At 44.0% G+C, this 22570-nt stretch overlaps 1 protein-coding gene across 1 annotated transcript in view; it reads right to left on the reverse strand.

Annotated features, from left to right (window-relative positions):
• ndst1b (N-deacetylase/N-sulfotransferase (heparan glucosaminyl) 1b) overlaps window positions 1-22570 on the reverse strand; it is a 97229-nt gene that overhangs the window by 47222 nt on the left and 27437 nt on the right. Inside the window, exon 2 of the mRNA XM_072661876.1 lies at window positions 19378-19485. The gene's annotated coding sequence lies outside the window, so the exon portion shown is untranslated. The remainder of the gene's footprint in view (window positions 1-19377; window positions 19486-22570) is intronic.

A 22570-nucleotide genomic window follows, 5' to 3' on the forward strand; every position in this document is an offset into this window, starting at 1 on the left:
AAAAGTGGTATCGGTGCATCCCTACCTAAAAAGGTTTGCAGATGATCCCGAATGTCCAGCATTGTGTGCGAAACACAGAGCCAGTCCACTACAAACATTACAGTGCATGAAAACATAAAAGAACTAATTTACACTTAAATTCAAGTACATTTTATAAGTCAGGTCTCTGGATACGAGCCTCACAACGTTGGGTAAAACTGGTGCAGTTCTGAAATGTCCTCACGTAAATATGATGCAGGACTACACACATGAAAATTACAGGAACGTAAAAAGTTGCTTTGATGGACGCGGCGTTTTGAAGCTCTGCCGTTTGGCAGCTGCCAACACGGCAGTTTCAGCGCGTTCGGGGGCAAATGAATAATCAGCACTAAAGCAGATGGCCCAGCAAACATTAGCATGTCTACCTGAGTTCTTCTGCTAATCCGTTTTCAAGAGGAAAGACTCAGCATCACTTTGAGAGCAAATCTCGCAGAGCCCGGAGCAGGCCACCGTGCCAAAGAGGTTTTCATTAGCTTTGCCTTTACCTAAATGCAGCCGGAGTGAAAGAAGGACTGGGTGGCAGCCCACTGTGCTCACTCCTGTGGGTTTTGACGCGAGAAGATAAGAGGCATCTGCTATAAAAGTAAATGGAGGGCTGGCTGGGTGGGTGGGTGAGATAGATTAGAGCATGCCCCACTGAGCTCTGAGCGAGTCCAGTCTCCCTGTGCGCACACGACCTCTGAACTGGTTCAAGGTGAGGCTCCCCACCTGCGGCAGCGGTCACCTGTGTCCTGACCCGCTACTCCACAGAGCTCTCCCACATTTAACTCTGCTAGCACCTGCCAATGCCTCGGCATTCTAAAGCCAAGCCTTGCCAGCCATGCCAGGTGGTGAAAGCCATACGTATAAGCCGGACCACAAGGAGAGGCTCTGTGTGTGTACTGGTGCAAAAATAATGAGTGCAAATGAATGCGACTCTGTCTGATTGAAACCTGCTATGAGCTGCTCAGCTAGACAATTACAGTGATCCGATACTCTTATCCCAAAGCTAGTTGAACCTTCGAAACAACCAATTTTGCTTCTTTAGCAGCTATGGGGCCAAGTATTAATAGAAGTACTTTTATAGTCATTATATGCTCATACAGGACAATAGAATTCTTATATTCCAGCTGAATAAACAGGGGTCAGAGCTTAGCCTGTCGTTAGACCATGCTCTAGACGTCCTATTTTGGAGCAAAGAGAGTTAAGGGCCTTATGGTTATGGTTACTGACCACAGTGGTTTGAGCACTGGATTGTTGATCACACATGGTGGTGGGTTCGATTTCCTTGTCTACCAAGTCTACCACTGTTGGGCAGCTTAGCAGACATGAGCATGGAACCCACAGCCATGTGCTTTAGTGCGTTATCGACTGAGCCACCACATAGTTAGGCAGCCATCAAGTAATTGAAGCCTAGGACCCACCAATCATACAAGCTTGTCTCAAACCACCTCAAATCACGCATTTGCCTCAAACCATTACAAGTTGGCAGCCAATCTCAAACAGACTGGATTCTTGCAGGCACAGTTTTCTATAAAAATGGAAAAACGTATCAAAGGAGGGAAAGCACCTTCTTAACCTATCTTAACTCAGAGTGCAAGATCTGGAAGAGGTCATCTGCGCCATTCCATTGACATTTATCCATTGGCATTTGGCTGATGCTTGTATGCACACAGGTGAGGGGGGGGGGGGCTGTAGTGTTAGGAGTCTTGCCCAAGGCTTGTCCTACTGAGGAACTAAACCCCAGTCTGTCCTGAGAGAGGTGGTAGTAGTAGTGTTACCCACTGCGCGACACCAACCATTCATTCCGTGGCGGTATGTGGGCCAGTGGAAGTAATGAGTGTGGGCCAGAACTGGGCCATGACTCGTTTTCCATCTGCGCTCAGACACCAGACTTGGCATGTCTTGGCTGTTCGATGACATTTAAGGCAAGGAGAACCCTCGTCCCTACAGTTGTTTGCATGTCACTAGCTCCTTTACTGCGACTAAATAAATAAATAAATCACAATTACAGTTTAATCCAAACATTCAGTGCTGTTTAATTCATTTCTAAAAGCATAAACAAGACTTTGGGCTCGGATACAAAGCCAACGCCACCTGCTGTTACCTAAATATACATACATGAATAAATCAGACATCATTTTCTCTCTGATTCAGGTCCATCTTCTCTTTTCCGATGGACAAGAACCTTGTTGGAGAAACGCAGGCGTGTTTTCATCCCTACATAAGCAGCCTTTGCATAATGATGCTCGTCAGTCCACAGGCCCTCGTGTGAGACATCCAGAATTTCTCTACTCCCTCGCATCATATTTTTGGCTCCCAGCAAACAGCGTTCTGGGTGTCGTTTGAAGCGCCGCAGCATTTGTGCGGCCTTGATCATGAGCGTGCATGTCCCGGCTCTCAGCAGGGGGGCTGTGGCAGCCGTCTCCTCTGGAGACCGAGATGTTTGTGAGGCACCAAAGATGGCTCCAGCAGTGCTGAGCACCTTAAATTGAAAAGATCCACAAGTGGAGCATGGGCTCACTCCCCTTGAAAACCGCATAGGCTGCTGCTGCTGCTGCTGCTTACAGGCCATATATGCTGCACTTTCTTATATTTGATCATATTTTTTCTATGTGGCTTTATGCATCCAATACCATCATAATGACCATTTATAAGCTCTGCATATGCTTTACAATTTAACAGTCCGTCTCATACGGTTCCTGTGAGACTAGTATTTGACCTCTGCCCTCACTAGCTGCTCTGTATTGTACCTCATTGAATGTACAGGAATCAACACAAGGAGCTGTTAAGGTCATACTGAAATGCTCAGGGGGAAAAAAACAGACTGCTACAGACTCACCATGAATGGAGGCTAAATTGCTGTGGACTGAATGAGTGGTCAAATGGTTGTCACCTCAAACTAGAAGAAATAAATTGCAGCTTAGCGGACTGCATAAACACAGGACTCACTTTAAACACGCAAGGAAAATTCTTGAAAAAAAAAAAAGATTGCATGCTATTCTAACATGTGGATTGTGGATAAGAAGATCCTACCAGAGCTACATACAAGGATGTTTTAATAGAATGGACCTAAAAAGCTCTAGGTACGATCTGGTCAGCTTAGGTGTGCTGCATTTAGCTAACCGGTGGTCAGATCTTTGGCCCAAACTGAAATGATTCTTGACTCCCAGTTTATCATATACGAGGACAACTTGGACGCTTGTAGACTGTAGTCACATTACCCTCTTTTCGCTTAGAGTGTAGGAGAAAGCTGGTGCACTCCCAGACTAAAACACAGGGGTAATTGTAGTTGAATTATTTAGTTCATTGAGTTCAGCAACTACGGAAATTCAAGTCATGGCCAAACATCATCTTTTGAGAACCCAAATCTATTATAAATAAGGCCAGCCTAAAAATGCTGCCCATCATTTGTGCGCCACAGGGTCCATAATGCCACTTTGAGCTTGAACCCCGGTAATTGCCGCTTACAGGGTTACAATAGAAATCCATAGAAATCGATGTGTACAGCAATTTCAGACTAAAACTAAAGGCTAGCTGATTGTCAACAACGACCATTTACACATATGTACTTTAGGTCTTCCACTGTTAGAAAGCTTTTGAGGAAAACCACTTCAATGCTTACAAAATGTGGCCGTCTTCACATCCGGGTAAAATGGTTCTGAACAGTACATGAAAGTTAGATAGATAGAGAAAGAGAAAGTTAAGATAGAGTGGAAGAGTGAAAGCTCTCGAAGTGCTTAACATTGAGCAAAAGGTGGATAAAATCCCTCCTCAATGTGGAGATCTGTGCAAGCGCAGAAGCCAGAACAAGCTTTAAAAAAAAAACAAAAATAAACTAAAATTGAGCTAAATTGAGCTAAATGCTAATAATGGTCAGATTCCAGTTTCAAAAACACATTTTACTTCAGTTTCCAGAATTATGCTCTGTCCCCAGGCATAGAGCGAGAAGCCTGGGCTGATGTGACTGGAAATAACTGCCAGGCGGTGTGGCAAAGACGGCCACAGAGTGAACAGACTTGCCCATAAGGAGGAGAAATCTCGCAAGATGCTGCTGTGCTGTGTTTGAGGACGACGAGGGATTGTCCCTCAACTGCTTGCTGACAGCAGGCCTCCCCCTTCTCAAAAATTCAAAAATGAATCTGTGATTAACCTGAACAGCACATTCATCATTCAAAATGGCGAATTTTGACTATTTACAAAACTCTCAACACTCTGGCAAAGCCCCAAGGGCAGAACAGGGAGGCTTAAAAGAAAAAAAACAGGAAGAAAAAAAAAACCCACAACACTCAAGAGTGTCTTTGAACCAAACTGCTATTTCAAAAATCACCTCATTAGTGACAACTCTACTGAGACGTACTTTCACATCTCACAAAAAAAAAATAAGTAGCTTTCTCAGAATAACTCCTGAGTGAGGAAGACTTGAATTATATTCACAAAATCCCCCGTCACCGCAGCACAGCACCTCAGGAGTCCTGCACTGACATTTGAGAAGCTGAAGTCCACTAAGTGGTCCCCACAGCTGGAGCGCTGCAGTGCTGAGTCCAGCTTTCAGGCCACCGCGGGCACAGCAGGCTCCCTGAGTGAGGGAGAAGAAGCCTTCGACTCAAGGCCTATAACTGTCACAGCAGCAGCACACATCGTCGCAGGGGAACGTAAATCAGTGCTGTGCGGCCAATGGCCACCTGTCAGCACTGTGGGCTTAGGCTAACTGTCCCAGCAGCCCCAGACTGTAGTGCGACGTGGACTTTCACTTTTCACGTCAATTACAACATTCTGGGAGACAACACATTCCAACTGTGTCAAGTTGGCTAGCTGAAAGTTAGTGAGTTATTCATCATCACAGATACAAATACAGCCAATGTCAAAGATTTCAGTGCAGTCGGGCCATATGAATTATGCTGGGGTTAACATGTCAGCATCAAAAAAGTGACCTGTGGAAGAATGCCTTGACATCACTGGAATAGCTGAGAATGAAAATCCAAATGGTGGTTTTCTGTTTAGGGGGGATTTTACTGTACATGACTGTAGGTCTACTAAGAGCCTACAGTGTCTTTAACACCACTACTAGAACAGCCACAGCGGTCATTTTGCCTATCTGATGTTTGCTTGTTATTTATTTAGAATAAGATCTCCAATTACAGCCAGTCTGATTAATTGTGTGATATATTGACTAGCATCAAGAAGGACATGGCAATACTGGCAACGTCCAGACTGGTGAAGAAGAATGGCCTAAATTACAACAACTCCTTCCTGACCAAATACCCACAAAGACAAACAATGTGTGAAGACAGGGTGAATAAAAGAAGACAGGAGGGGAAGATTAGACGAATGGGAGAAGATCTTTTCCTCCAGTGACGGCTCCGAGCTCTCCCAGGTGAAGGATGGCTCTCGGTGTCCGGGCCTGACGGCCTCGTTCCCCCTGCAGCATGCCAGGAATTCCTAATGCAACAGCCCATTATGAGAGCAGAACAGGCTACTCAGCGAATCAGATAATTGAGCCGAACAGCAGCTGGGGGAGCAGTGGAGTTCGAGCGAGAGAAAGAGAAAGAGAAGCACAGTCACTGAACATCGCAGAAGACAGCAGAGAGGGGAAAGGAAGGGAGAGAGAGAGAGAGAGAGAGAGAGAGAGAGAGGAAAAAAAAAAAAAAAAAAAAGTCTACGTCCCAGTTGCTGCCTTTTTATTTTCCACCCCACCCGGAGAGCGCTGCACTTCTGTGAGCAGTGCGGCCTGTCAGCAGCTGCCCTCGAGCGTGAAGAGAACAGGCTCAGTCGTTAAGACTCCATACCGCTCCGGGTCCACAGAGGGAACTTGGACACCAAGCACTTTTTAATTGTGAATGACCACGAGCAAATATCTGTGCAGAGCTCCATGCTATACCGCTTTTGGCTCAATGAAAGTTCTTGGTCTCTTCATCTTGTTTTTTGATGGCTCACTCAGGAAAACACTTTCCAAAGACATCACCTCCCAACCAGTCATGCTATGAGCTTATTAAATGCTCTTCTCCTAGACTAGGTACAATGTGGGCATGCCCAGGTCAGGTATGGTAAAACAGACGTGGAACTGGAGCTATATGGGTGCTACAGTGGACTTCTGTTTTAAAGCTGTAGAACATTTTTCACAGGTTCTATAAAGACACATTACATTAGGCTTTCCTTTTATATGCAGCACCATTTGACCAGGCAAGGTTCTCATGGTCCTACATTGAACCGATGCCTTTACCATGGCAGGGCACAGACTTCACAAGACCTCTGAAGATGTCCTGTGGTATCTGGCACCAAGACACCAGCAGCAGATCCTCCTGCGAGTCCTGTGAGTTGGGGGTGAGGTGGGGCCTCCATGGATCGCATCAATGATCCTTGGGCATCCATGACCTTGTTGCTGGCTCACTACTTGTCCTCATGTACCAACTACTAAATACTGGGAACACTCCACAAGGCCTGCCTGATGTTTTGGAGATTCTCTGACCCAGTCGTTTAGCCATCACAACTTCTTCCATGTCAAAGCGGCTCAGATCCTTATGCTTGCCCATGCTCTGGAATGCTCCTTCTTCATGAGAATCATGTCGACCATCATTTGTCTAAATGTACTTCACCCACCAATTGACCAGAAGAGACTTCAGATAGTCAGGAGTTTAGCGGCACGTTTCATCAGAGTAATGATGCATGGCGCCCATACAATGAAGTACTGCGTAGAGTAGATTTGTTTCCCATGTGAGCTTAAAACGAGGTTTGACAGAACAAATCATTGCAAACCCTCAAGACACAGAAGTAGTTCCCAAGTTCGGTCCAACCTTTCCGCCATGCATAAACACTCTGCAGTACATGATTTGTATTAGAGAATGGCTGAACCAGTTCACACAGGACCACGGGTGAAAAATGGAACGGACTGTGGCGACCTCGACTGCTCCAGACCCAGAAACAGAAACAGGTTCTAGCTGGCTAGATGTAATTTTTCTCTGCCATGCTTTCCAGCCATTTGCCCTGGATCTGAAATAAAGCTGCTCTTGTTCACTACAAGACAAGCAAAACATTAGTCTGACCAACGAACAGTGAAGATCACAGGAAAGTACAGCACTATGCAAAACGCCCGGAACAAAGAACTGCATTCAAGGCTATTTAAGGGCACAGCAAGGGCTTACTTGCCAGTGTTGAATCATTAACATTAGAATACAGATGTGAAAAGATTCACGCTGTCCAAGAATCTATTTAATTCCCGATACTGAGCTCAAGATTCATCCATCAGTGCGTTATCTTCTCCACTTCTTCACTGTCAGGGCCACGGTGGGTCCGGAGCCTACCTGAATTGACTGAGGAATACCCGCGCACACTCATTCACACCGGGGGGTTCAGCATAGCCATTTCACCTACCGTGTGTTTTTGGGAGGTGGAAAAAACCCCCGAACTGGATCACCTGAAGAAAACCCACATGGACACGTTCACAATTCAATATTCTGTCATAAGGGAAGAAAAGCAATGACCGTATCCATGTTGGTACATAACCGACTAATGAGACTAGAGCTAGGAGGATGACTGGGAGTTGTTGACTGGTTCTCTTCTTTCTTCAAAACTCGGTCAAAAGTCCTGTTGGTGTTCTGGTCTTCTGTGCTCAGCCAATCGTAGGGGACTGTAGAGGCTAAAGGTTGGGAGGGTTTGTTATTCTACCTGGTCCCCCCTCCCCTAGGCACTACTCAGCACAAGTAGGGCGGTCCACCGGAGAGGGAGCCGATCAATTAAGTGAGCACCAGTGGGGGCCCAGAGGTCAGTGGAGCGGGCAGACGCCGGCAGCGGGCATGGGCTGGCATCCCTCCTCGCACACACACCCCCACACACTCCACATGGATACACACCATCTGCCAGACTGCTGTCAGCCAGGACAGGCCGTACAGAATGCTGATGTCCAAAGTAAACCAGCTTAAGCTCCAAAGATCCCACCCAGACTTTAATTCTCCTCAATCCCGGGGCCCTCAAAATAAAAAATAATAAAAAAAAAAAAATAAAAAAAAACTGTTTGCCAAGTGTCAGTGAGTTGTGTCCGATCGACTGACATCTTGTTCAAAAAAAAAAAAAGTAATTTCATTTATTAAATGTCTCTTAAATAATTGTCTGTCACGCGGCGTACGCCATGATTTATGCAGCAATGGTTAGCCAAGATGCACCGTTACAGCCATGTTCATTATTTCCTCCTTCATTCCTCTCACCCACTAGTAACTGCTAATAGGGGTACTTCAGTTTGCGTGTCAAACAGAAAAGTTAAAAAAGTAAGTCACGTCTTTCAGACGCAGTTCTGGCCATCGCTTGATTGCAGCACAACAACTTGAACGGGGATGAAAATTTCATAAAACGTCACATTGAAACTACTGTAAATTCAGAACTCCGGTTTGGTCGGGCCAACGTCCAGCACTGAATATAAGACCTTCCAGTGTCTAGGACTTAGGACCACTGTTCACAAAATTGGGATAACTTGTCATTTTTATATAAAAAAATAAAATAAAATAAAACATCTGCATTCAAAATCTACAGTATTTAATACTGGTCAGCTGCAGGTAACAATGCTAACTACCTAACATAGGTAATGACTGATGAACTTGCGGGAGTTCATTCCAAAGAATTGTTGGACAGTGAATACACTCCACTATTCACACATCTGCAAATCACTATGAGCTTTGAGTGTTTACAGGTTTCTTAGGTGAAATGCTAACACCAAGAACAAACTTGCTTTTCAGCCTTTCCAGCGTTTCCAACATTTTACAACTCCTGCCCATCACAACCGACCACCAAAGCACCTGTGGCCCTCAAGACTCAATCGGATTAAAAATCAAACAAATACAATCCCACAACGCCACTTTATTTTATTATTGTAATTTGACCAGCGTTTTACCGAGTGTCGAGTGGCTGTTATATAACATGCAGAACATGGCAAAGTGAAAAACTACCAGTTATGGTTTCTGTGTCATTGTGGGGGTGTTAACATTGAAAGTGCTTTTCCAAAATGGACAGAATTCTTACACACAAAGGGGGTGAAGTTGAACATGAAAATCAGCAATGTTACAGGTGTGTAAATGCTGTTTATCTGTAAAATTAACCGAATCAAAGAATTAAGTATCATATGTTAATGAACAAATCGGTATCACTGTTGGTAAACATTGAACGCTTGACCTGTTTAGGCCACAGTCAGGCTTTTCAACACTGAAGTAGGGGTGGGTGATATAGTAAAAATATTAGACCACGATACTTAAACAATTTCACAACACTCAACATTTAGACATGTATACAAAACTACATCAGTGGAGGCAGATTCCTCTAAGCAGAAGTATTCTGAATATTATTTTTTAATAAATTAATTTTCTTTTTCATTAAAAAAGTGATTCTTAAATCACTTCTTAATTATTTAAATAAAACCTAGTTTAGTTACTTTAAAAGAATCTATTCAACTCTTTATTCTGATCTAAAAAACAAAAGTCAAGTAAACAAAGTAAACACTGTACTTTAGCCTCCCATTACAACAATAAGAATTCCAGTACACAAGTATAATAGTAAAAATTTGGGTTTTGGTGGGGTAGTAAAACCTGGCATTTGCATGGAATAATGTCTGTTGTGAAAGATCCCATTTGACTACATAAACCCGGAGCCCACAATGAGTTCAAAGTTTAGCTAATAAAGAAAGCTGATGATTAACAGACCCCCCCCCCTCCAAAGCATCCTCTCCTATTCATATGCACACGCACGCATTTACATGTGTGTAAATAAATATATATACACACACACCCCTGTGCTGTTGGAGACAGTGGAGTATTTTATGCCACTGAAGAATATTTAAATTGTGCAGATTCAGAGAAGTGGCTCACAAGAATGGCCCTCATCAGTCATCCACGATAACTTTGCAACTGGATGCCTGTTCCTCACCTACACCCAGTTATATGCACCCACCACGGAATCCAATCAGAATCCCTTTCTAATCTGCATTTTCTCCTACAAGGGTCTATATGACTATGGAGAACGTACTCTGAAAGGTTTTTTTGTATTCAGTGATGAGCTGTGTGTGTGTGTGTGTGTGTGTGTGTGTGTGTGTGTGTGTGTGTGTGTGTGTGTGTGTGAGAGAGTTATTAGAAACACACAGATCCTTGGACAGGGGTTTGTAGACACACTGCTGCTTTAACGGTGTCTTCCCTACACCTCTGTCAGGCTAGTGGGAAGAGGGTACTGTCAGTCTGGGTCCTGGGCTGTCAGCGGGAGCAAACACACTGAGCCCTGCACTTTACAACCGTCACACAGCACAAGAAGCGCTGCCACCAGGGCCCTGTCAAAATACAGCACACGCTGCCCATCACAAGTTTGAAGATCTTGCGTACGCTTGAAATCTCCTTTTACTTTTACTGGAATAAATTATTCAAGCAAATATATCCAAGCATTGGCTCTTAATACCTATGAAAGGAGCACTGATCAAATTTCTCTACCTTTTACTACCCAATGCCATCTGCACGTGTGTATTAGGTGCCCAAGAAAACACTTTGGAAATCAGCAAGGCGTCCCAGACTTTACCTGTGTTTACACTAACCTCTAGTCAGTCTGTATGGGACTCATCAGTGGCCCCTAACTCCACCCCTAGCTCTGTCTGTTTAGCTAACACAAATGGAGAAAGCTGGTGAGCGCCCTGTATTGTTGAGGCCCAAGTGAGCACACCGTGCTGCCCAAAAACATCATGACAAGAATCATGCAAACCAGGAGTTACCGTTGGAAGTGCTTTTCCAAAATGGACAGAATTATTACAATGTTGAAAGGGATGTAATTTGGACATACACTCAGCGATTATATATGCATGCAAATGCTGTAAATCTGTATTTTAATGCACTGAACTGTTTGTGATGAATCAAGTCGATAAATCTTTACCTTTTGGAGAGAAAAGTAAAGCTTTGGGTGCAAAGTAAAGCTATCAGTCAGGGAATACACTCCAATACTACTATAATAATATACTATATAATATAATAATATACTACTATATAATAATAAATGAATAATGTTTTAAATAATAATAATAATAATAATTATTATTATATACAAAGAAGCTAAAAGAGAAAAAATGTTTACAGTGTAGTTGTGTTCACTGGCTCTTAACCGCTAGAGGTCAAGATTCAAGAAACAAGACTATTGCTCCTTTAATGACCGTGCTTTACAACAGTCAGCTCCATGTTCACCCACTGATCTTCTCGGCATGAAGAACAGCTTTTACCTAAAACAGTGATTTGGCGTTTCTTTTTTTTCCAGAAAGAAGTCGAAAGCATATATTAATAAAATAAAGAACTCTTGCACAATGTAGCAACAGCTGGCATCTGCAGATAAATATGAACAGGTAATTATGGGTACAGCTTTGGAATTACGGTCAATGGTTACATACGAAGTCGGAATTTCAGCAGCAAAAGTCGAAGCCTGTACAGACAGCAGCGAATGTGCATCTCCCTTCTTTGCAAAGATGGATTGATTTATTTATTTAGATCAGTGCCCACCTGTCAGCAGCCATGGCTTCAGCTACAGCAAACACAATCAAGTTGCTGAAAGCTCTGGTTTATTAGTATTCGCAGGCACACTCTAGCCCTGCTCCAGGACGACTGTGAATCTGCGTTACATTTAAAACAAAACACAAAAAAAAAACAAACATACATAAAAAAACACACACACTAAAGAAAATCAGGAGAGCAAGTCCAGTGCTTGGGGCACCAGCATTAACCCACTGTAAATGATCTTGGCTGCAGAGTTAATCCAGGCTGTGCTCCAAGTTTTCAAATTAGAAGTAGAAGAAATGTGTGTTCAAGGCTGCCCAAGTTATTATCCACACTCGCAAACAGCTAAAGAGATAGTTTGGGGTAACGGATAAATAAATAAAAGCATAGTTAGGATTGTACAAAAACAAAAACACACAAAACAAAAAAATAATAAAACCATGTTCTTGCACCGTCAATGCACCCAGATTCAAGACCAGCATCGATTCTGTAGATCACACAGGGGTTGCAAGGACCACCACTGCACAGCTTTTGTAGCATGTTGACCATGGTGGGCACATCTCCACCATATAAGCGCGCGCACACACACACACACACACACACACACACACACACACACACACACAGACACGCAATTTTACTTTTCATACAATCAGAACAATGGCATCTTAAGACAAGAGCACAACACTGCTAATTTTTGTATCTATTACTTAAAAATATATATTTTTTTACAGTTTAATGTTAATATATCACAATACATTAATATATCCATATTTTACCCCCCCCCCCTCCTCCCCTTAAGAATGGCCAAGTTTGCTGCTGACCACTTGGACAAAAAAATAGCCTTCTGGAAGGTAATGTTAGTGTCCGATGAGAGAAATCGCCCTAGGCATCTGACTTTTCAGTCTTCAATAAAGCCAATTGTACCTAGATCTACAATAGAGATACAATAAGCGACCCAGCTCCACCGCACCAGCTAACAAACGCATGTGCTGGTCAAAATCGCTTAAGGGTGATCTACATACCCACAGAGAGCATGACCAATTGTGCTCTCTCCGACTCCGACCGCTGATGGCAATGCAGCATTGACCCATTCAGCAACCTTTCTTAAAAGTTCCGTGACCCTTTTATAAAATTTCAGATATTAAATCCTGTTTTTACGCTGCACTGACTACTGCAGACTCTAACCTCTGATTTACCATCTGAGAAAGCCCTTGCTGCTGCCGGCTGGGAACGATATTCATTAATGGTGTCTTGAAGAGACTAGATGGCGCTATGAACAGACTCAGAACTGGATTAGGATTAAAGTAGCCAATACCCGATCCACTATAATATACCAGGGGCATCCCTAGTGAGCTCAATTCTGCCCCCCCGCCCTCCACCCAAAAACAGAACAGCTACATAAGCTCTAGTCGAAATTAAAGAAGCAAAGCACTAAACGTGTCCTGGCTGACGAGCAGGATTCACAGTAAGGGAAAGGTGTGTAATCTGTGTGGCGGAAGCTTCTATTCATTTACATGGACAGAGCATTTTCAATTTTCAACAAGACAAGGTCATAAAACATTGCAGCATGCTGCTCTTGAATCTACCTTTGACCTGCGTAAGCCCGCTCTTCGGCAGCCTGTGTGAAACATCCTGTATAATTTATTAGAAGCACACATCAACGTCATTTAGAAGTCTACGTAGAAACGGGGGGACCCTTTTGATGATGCAGCTGCGCAGAGCGCCACGCCGGCCGTTTACCGCTACTGTTCGATTTTAATTAAGGGTTCAGCACCTCATATAAGAGCAGCCCGACCAGAATGCTGGCTCCCTGGCAGCTGCTTTAATGTGATTTCAGCCGGCAGGATGAGATGCAGATCACACGCTCATGTAAGCCGGTCCCTACGCGGTAGACGGGCGCTAAGAGATGCCTCGCTCACCTATTAATAATTCACTTGCGCCGATTGCTTTCAATTATTTATTAAAGTTTATAATTCATCTTCCACCACAAACTAACTCCATAAGGTGAAAAGAAAAGGAGAGGAAGCCGGCCAAGGGAGCAACCATGCCCAGCAGCTACATGTGATCTTCAAGCCTGAGCTACGCGATCAGCCCTCGTGCCCGCTGCACTGCATCTATGGACTCCCAACCACACAGTATACAGTCTGTTAAATCGCAGAAACAGAAAATCTCCTTTGTGTAGCAGACAACAGCGCTATCACAGAGGAGCCTCTAGCCAATCACTGAATGCGATGCGATGGAAAGAATGTAATCAGAGGACAAACTAAAGGAACGTCAGATCTTATCATTACAAATTATATAAAAATATGACTTTCTGAGCATATTGAGGATATAGTCAGTCCTCCTAGAACTTTAAGGAGCTCTAGGTTTCATTACAGAGCATAATTAGTCCTGCTTCAATGGCATTTTGAGAACACTTACCATGAATTCTGTTTAAATTGCATTATTATAAAAGCATTTACAGTTCAGAATGTGCCGTATCTCATACCTTACAGTGGGCCTGTAATTGCCTTTAATTGCTTTACATTTACATCATTTTGCAGGCCACCTTATCCAGAGAGAAGCGCTCAGAAAAAAACTAGTATAAAAAAAAAACAGTCCAAAGTTACCTCCATGCTTAGATACCGTCAAATACAGGAGGCAGTACGGACACCTAAAAACGGAAAATGCACTACATAGCGGATTAATAAAATATATATATATATATATATATATATATATATATATATATATATATATATATATATATATATATATGTAAAATTCGTCAAATGTTTCCTCACGATTGGTTAGTACTCTGGTCTGTTTGTGTGCTGGAAAAAAGTCTGAGCGTTTGCACCTTAGCACTTGGGAAACCAACGAAGTGGCTCGGACCGAACAGCCACGAAATATCATTACAGCCAACTGGCAAGAAAAGAAGGACACAAGGCTAACTTAAACTCTGATCGCGGGCATCTGTGCTAGGCTAAAAGCTAACCCTAGCCGCACAGCGTTACCATCTCTTCTCTCCATCTCCCACTCCTTCCAAAATAAACTGGACTTAATCAGACTACAGGTAACGAGACATCAGACGAGGGATTCAAAAACACCATATGAGGAGCCAAACTCGGGAAGTACGCAAGGTGTTGTGCTGGCTAACCGCACACCGCAGTGAGAGGACACGGGGCAGATGCACGATCCAGCAGGACTTGGGAATGATTACAATAAATCGTTACACTGTTCTTGCTAAAGTGCTGAAAACAGAGCTATGCTATATAGGTCTTGCGAGCAGTCAAATGATCAGCTTGTATGTTTTATTCTAGGGTAAAATTGTAACCTTGTTGTAAATCCACCCAATCTGAGTGCTTTTCGCCCCAACCAAAGTTGCATACTTCCTGTTTATACATCGAACAGCTTGCAATAAATGCATTCTATCTAAAATATTCCATTTTTGCCATATCTACCACCTCTATCATATCGTATTGTATTGATCCTCCAAATTCAATACATTCTACAGTCTCGTTTTAATACGGATCATATTGCAAAGGCTAGAATGTAAATTAAACAAGCCTACAACGAGACTCCTCTCCGTTGAGAGAAAAAAAGAGAACATCAACATGGGGCAGATTTTTCGGCTGTATTGGAGAAATGTATTGCATTGAGACTCACGTACTATTCAGCCTTAGTGGGTGCTGACCTGAAAAAGCTAATACACTTACAACTCTGTCCAGCTCACTTCCAAAAGGAGCTCAAACAGAGTGGCGAATTCAGAGTTTCAATTGCAAAGAATGCATAATTGACAAGGAGACGACAAGCCAAGTTGCCGAAAAGCAAAACCGGGACCTTTGCTACCCATTCCAACTGCCAATGTCAATATTTGTACAGGCTCTAGATGATCTGGTACGCTGTGCTTGATTCAAGATTTGAGGCTTGTGAATACAATCTCAATCAGGCAGAGAGATAAAAGATAAAAGGGAAGAGTGTGTTGCAGGGCTTCTTCTGAAGCCTGGCCCCATGCAGGGAGCACATCTCCTTCTCTTCCAGTCTTCTGCTAATGGGAACACAAGTACCTGCACCCTAGTGCTCTAGTGCTGCCGCTTCACATCCGTCTCCGCAAACAGAGAGACGTTTCCCCAACTGTGGCTTTAACCTTCAGCACCGCTCAGCTCCAGCAGCACAAGCAGGGCTCAGAAAAGCTTCCTTCCAAAGACACGTAGCTGTACAACCTGGTACAAATACACTATATAATAAAAAAAAATTGTGACTGCACGTTAGCGGGCAGGATTATGTCGTGAATACTTTATCATTGCACAATGAGCTGCTGAATTAGCATCGGGGAGTTTAAGAAAAGCATTCCATTTCAGCCCAAAACCAGGAATTCCTGTAAGAGAACCACTGTCACTCCAGGACTAGCACTGAGCTCATGAACAACGCATCTATTGTATGCTGCAGTGTTTACAAAGGCTGCTGCTGCGGGGCTTTATTTCTTTACCGAGACTTTACATGAAATAAGAGGAATGAATATTATGCTAATAAGGGATTCCATTAGCTGGGAAAATACCTTGTTTTTCCATAATCTACTCCACAAGCAGAATACTTGCTCTTCCAATATCATGAAGCCATGTACAGTGAGGAAATGCTAGGGGTCCACCCTAATACCACAACAATATCGGTTAACAGCACGCGCTCGCTTAAAAAGTGGGGTAGATGTTTAGATAGGAGCAATATTTCAGATCAGATATTTGAAGAATTTATTGACTCCAGAAGTGCAGAGCAGGACTGAAATCATTGTGCTGCACTCATAAACCTCTCCAAAACCCGTATACTGTATATTCGTATCAACCAAGAGTTTCCATACTGGTGCAGAGCTAGAAAACACTTCTGATCCCAACATCTAGTTTATTCTCGATGAGTCAAGGCAGTCGTGAGGAGCCAGATGACCAAAATGTCATGTCATAAGTGGAGGCATTTAAATAAAGCTACTTAGCAAGTCCAAATCTCTGTGCAAATGACCTGGCAACAGCTACCAGCAAGTGACAGTAAATCACAAACGAGTGATTCTGAATCATTCAGACGGTCATTTGAGACACAAACAGAAGAAAAGCACTGCACTAAAAGACCCAACACAAAGAAGCGAGCAGGTATGGCACCAAGGTAAAAGCAAATGCCAGCTGACCGGCTCCAATCTCTCCAATCTCTTCAGCTAGCTAACCCTCACTGCGACTGAGGGCATACTTTGTAAAGTTAACCTCAGTTCATTTGTAGCCCCTTAGCTTCTATGTTGCCCCCGGGTTTCGTTATATGAATAATTCAGCAGTATTTGAAACGCTACAAAGGCTGTAGGAATGGCTGTCTCACTGAAGAGCTAAGTTAATGATGATCCATTCCAGACAGGAATACTTCTTATTGACATTAAACTACACTTAAAATCCAAACATGAAATATATCAAACTAAAGCCAAAGTAAACACTGGTAATGTACGTAGTGTGTCCAGCCTACCTCTAGAAATCTGAAGGCTGCAATAGCTATTTATGTACATTTCTGGGTGGCGGATACTTAAATGCCTTTAAGTAGAGCTGGGCGATATGGTAAACATGTCATATCACGATATTTACGGACATTTTTACGATATACATCTCAATATGTTGTCAATGCACCAGTGTCAAATCCAGATGCTCTCCCATACGGAACACTGCGATTCTTAGGGCAGTGGTGGCTCAGCAGTTAGAGCTCCAGGCTGTTGATGACAGGGTTGCGGGTTCGATACCCCGGCTCGGCAAGCTGCCACTGTTGGGCCCTTGAGCAAGGCCCTTCAGCAAGGCCCCTGTGCTCCCCGGGCGACGCAGCAATGGCTGCCCACCGCTCTAGGCATGTGTGCTCACTATTCCACTGTGTGTGTTTCACTGGTGTGTATGTGTGTGTTTACTGCACGGATGGTGTGAACGCGGAAGCCAAATTCCATCTGTCAACCACAAATGGTATATATGGCTGTCTTGTCTTGTCTTGTTCACTCTATTCAACTAAAAAGGACTGAAAACACTTTTAGTAATGAAATGTAATGTGCAGTTAATCAGTATTCTTTAAGAACTGAGGATACCCACGATTTACATCAAAGCACAGAGTGTACCACTATACCAATGCATCATATATTGCTGCTCTCACTATATTGCCAGCATATTTATAATACACTATTTACACCACTGAGCAGCATTTTCCTTTACAACTTCCTACAATTGAAATTTACATTTTGCACATATGCCAACTAGGTCAACAGCAGAATATAGTTGAACCAAACTGAGCTTTGAACTTTTTAAAACTGTGCTCTTTTCATCGACGTTCAAGCAAATCATTGCTGCTGCAATTATAACCCAGCCTTTAGAACAGAGTCACAGTCATCACCAACTTTACCAAAAGTGTTGCCCCCTCTCCCGGCTGCACTACACAGAAACAAAACGAGATGCCTGATGCAGCTGCCGGACACTGGAATGACCATATGAGAAGCAACACCCTGTGACTGCATGAGGACGAAGTGCTGATGAACCTGATTTTTGCAAAGCGGCTATGTGTACCACAACTGCAAGCCCTCTCTGTACGGCAAGGCTTTTTTTAAAGCCATTTCTGTACCAGAAAAACGGTTGCGGTGATGACAACAGCCATTACTGCTTCACCCACATAAGATTGAGAGTAATCATCATGTTAAAAGCATTTTAACAGGCTAGCAGTGATGGACGGAGCTGTGTTATTAACTGTGCATGCGTTCTTTGTAACTGGTAATCACACAGTCCTACCTGTCACTCATAACTTACTGAAACAATGTGGAGACGCAGGGACTGAGAACTTCCGATCCACAGAGGGAGTCTGTGCGTGTTTGTAAAAGGGGATATTGCGAGGTATTGGTCACTGCTTGACATCAAAATGACCAGAAAAGGAGTGTGTAGAGTAATACATGTAAAAATAAATAAATAAATAAATAAATAAATAAAATCACTGTGCACCTGTTGTAAAATTATTCATTTAATTATGAATTAAATCATTATTTCATTTACTGCCTTTGCCTTAACTGAGGGAGCTCAGACTAGTACACAGACTATAAAGGATTTCAGCAGTTTTTTCCCTGAGCCGCTGATAGTTGATGAGGGCACCATGCCGGTTAGCTAGAGTAGGGTCTTTACTGTTCGCTATGATGTGTATCATGTCTGTAGGTTACTCTGGTTCAGAGTTATGAGGCCTAGAATACCGGTGGTGCAGGAATCGGTCCGATCCGATCCCTGATCCATCTAATCATATCACGATTCATGCTGCTGAGGTCACGGTTCTGTATGGTCATGATGTTTAAATAGAAAAGGAAAAAAAATAAAAAATACCCCCAATTATGTAGTGGTGGGTGGCGACCATCCAAATGTTGACACTCCCAACCATTTCTGATTGGCTTCATTTTACCCTGCCTACACCTCACCAAGCCCTGCCTCGGCACACTGATCAGCCTCCTATACCTGTATTTTTCCAGTGTGCTGAGAAAGGCAGAAGACCTGCTGATACTGAAGGTGAATCTACTCTTTCTCTTACTCTTTCTCCAGGGCTCCCCCTACAGTCGAGAAGTGTAATTTGTGCTTTGAGCCTCCTCTAGAGGACAGCGGAGAGATACAGAATGGTCACTGAAAGTGAGGCGGTGGACAGTTCTCGCACTTCACCAAAGCTACATAGTGCAGTAAGCAGCGTGCCGAGCCCTGAGTAGCACCAACAGAGGCACTACTCTCCCGGTCATTCAGATTTAAGCACTGCCACAAATGTCACAAATGATAGTCTCGTCACTAGTCTGCGTATTTCACTAGTTCCCTTATAATTACAGCGTACAGCCCTTATGCTGGCTACTGCATACCTTTTTACCGACTGTGGTTGCTGGAGGTCCTTCTTCGATCTCATCAAAAGCGACTGCCCTCGGATGAGTTCCGGATCTGTGCTAGAGGCCAAGCCGCCACAGGCTTTCCTGCAAAACAAATCACAGTGCATCGATTAGGCACACAATGACAAGAGTACACACTAAAGAATCTTTCTCCCGCGCACACACACACACACACACCGGGTGGGCCTCTGAACGCCCTCAACACCTGGGCTCATCAAACCAGCTAATACCTTCCCGACTCAAAGCAAGCTGCTTTGTTCTCCAACGGAAATACAGAAAGAGGTCAAGTGACAGAAACAACAACAGCAGCAGCAGCACACTCAATGAATCATTCAGCCAGTCACCAAAAGAAGAGCTTGCCATTATGCTTCAAAAGTTCGTTGAGAATCCAGTTCTAGTCACTTCATAAGCTGGCACAGTGATGGGCGGTGCGGTTAATAATTGAGGTAGGCGGTCTGTTCTAACTGCTCAACAGCATCAACAATTACAGGTCAATCGGTTCTCTTCCTACCGGAGCAGAGAGAGCACCGACACGGCCCTCAAACACGGCCTTCAACCGGGCCCTCGGGTATGAACTAGTTACCTTTGTAGTGCTCGACAGCTGTGGCAACATCAAAGAGGGGGCGTAGGCTTATCTTGAAAGATATGTCTTAGCGTGGCCATATTACTCATGAGTGAAGAAGGGGGGGGGGGGCTGAATCTGAGCTGCTGGATGGAGGCCATGGCTGGATTGGCAGAAGCATTGTAGCAATGGCGACTCTGGAGAACAGCCAAGCCTGCTCTCATGGAGAGAACTCATCTCTCACACTCCCTCGCTCTCAAAATCAGACAAGAGCACCACCAAGTTACACACACACACAGACAGCTTTAACACTAAGTAGCAACACAGTTCCAGACTGGAGACGCAGCAATCCGACATCTTCTGTTCTGATATCCCTGCTGAATTAACCCTCGCGTTATGTGTCACCGTGTAGGAGAGACTCCGGGCATTAGGACTACTTTACTAGCTTCGTAAAACAAGACAACGAATGCACATGTAAATATGAGGATCAATATGAAGGTATAAATGTACCGCATTGATATTTCTTTTGCACTAAATAATTGTGCTGGACCTCGGAAATATATTCTAGTCTGTGGGGCCAAAGTGGAGCAAGCGGCTCCCTTCTTGGTTCATGTGTGAGATAGAGAGAGAGAGACAGACACAGAGAGAGAGAGAGAGAGAGAGAGAGAGAGAGAGAGAGAGAGAGAGAGAGAGAGAGAGAGAGAGAGAGAGAGATCCCCCTCTGCTGCTCTTGAGTAAACAGAGCAGGCTACTCAAGGCGATGAGCAGAGGAGAGAAGACTTGACTCCCTCTCAGAACACCCAACAGTGGCAGCGTCCCGAGCTCAGGTTTTGAACCCACAACCCTGTCATCAAAAGCCTGGACCTCTAACCGCTGAGTCATTTTTTTAGCTGATTAGCTGTTTTCCTGAGCTGACCGGTCGTGCTTACTGGCACTGGTTAGTAGGAGTAGGAGTAATGCTGTTCACCATGATGTGTCTCATATCTGTAGGTTACTCTGATCCAGAGATATGAGGCCTAGAATATCGGTGGTGCAGGAATCCGGTTCAGCGGCCAATACCCGGTCCAGTTAATTTTGTGCATACCACCCAACCTTATTTCAGACCTTGACTTTTGTGATAATGTCACATGCATGGTTTCCTTCTATCGACTTCTCCCATGCAGATCATGTTTGTGAAAGCAGCGCTGCACAGTTGAACGGTGCACCATCACTCCTGTCTAGGCTAAACCCCCCTGCAGGATGATGTGGCCATATGGGGGTTTGCTTTACCTGCAAATTGGGGGGTGGGGGGGGGGGGTCTCTCTCAGATCTTGCCTCAACATCTACCATAGAAGAACTACTATACCAAGAACTATAGCAGTACTTTATTAATGCATATTTGGACCACTGACATTTATCATTCGCCCCCAGCATTAATTAGAGACACACACGGTGGACGCTAACCCAGCATGTTAACCCAGCAACAGGTGACTTCTGACTACTTCACCACCAAGGTGATGCGCCAAAGCACACACTGCTGAAACGAGCCCTCCACCGTGTGAATCACGAGCCCCAAATGTTCAGAGCTTGAGTGACAGAATACAATCAAAAGAAACATGACATCATCAGCCCCGTGGAGTGGAGAGAAGAGGCGGCGTGCACAGACTCAGTCAATGGTTATTGCAGCTGTCCAGGGCCAAGACCCTTATATCTCTGGCTGGCATGTGTCGCTTTAAAACGGCTTCAGAAAACAGCAGAGGTGAGCAGGGAAGACAGCCAACAATAACAGAGTCACACTTCAGCAGTGCCCGTCTCAACAGCTGAGGCCATATTTCATACGAACCACCAATGCTGCTGCCGCCACCGCCGCCACTGCTGCTCTAATATAAAGGACCAAAAGCACAGGCCTTGGTTCTGTAGCTTACCTAGGCTTAATCTCCGCTTGGGTAAATAGTGGAACGAGCAGAAAATTACACAACACACTGCAATAGTTCGGTTTTCCTGGGAGAATTAGCGCTCGCTAAGGTTGGCGTAAACATTGTAATGCCTGCCATTAGTAAACAGTGTTTAATCACTGAAGGAATGGAAGCGCGTAATAATGGGTCATAATACCCAAAGAGCGTAAATTCACATAAAAGCTGAAAAACAAACAAACAAAACAATTATTCCATTTTAAAACAAACAACCAAACAAAACTAATACGCTGCTACAGGCACACAGAGCCAGATTCATCCAACAATAAGCGACTATGGCTCGGCTTGACCCGCCATCCTTTAAGATCCAGTGGTGAAACGAACTTGAACCCTGAGTGTCGCTCACCATCTTCAAACGCCAACTGAAGACCCACCTCCTCCAAGAGTACTTGGGTGAAGTGTAGTGTGTCTTCTTACTGACTTTTGTATTTAGTAGTATCTAAGCTTAAAGCCATGCTGCACAGTTGAAAGGTGCACCTTCACTCCTATTGTTGTTTACACCTTCCTGCAGGACTTTGTGGCCTTCCTGACTGGCACAAGCGATTTTTCTTGGTCTTCAGGATCTTTCCTCTGAATTGCCTCAGACATTTCTTTGCGACAGCATATGAACGTAGACCTCGACATTGGCCACTGGACTCGCCAAAGCATACAAAGC

Source organism: Salminus brasiliensis, chromosome 18 (genome assembly GCF_030463535.1).
Source record: "Salminus brasiliensis chromosome 18, fSalBra1.hap2, whole genome shotgun sequence".
NCBI lineage: Eukaryota > Metazoa > Chordata > Actinopteri > Characiformes > Bryconidae > Salminus > Salminus brasiliensis.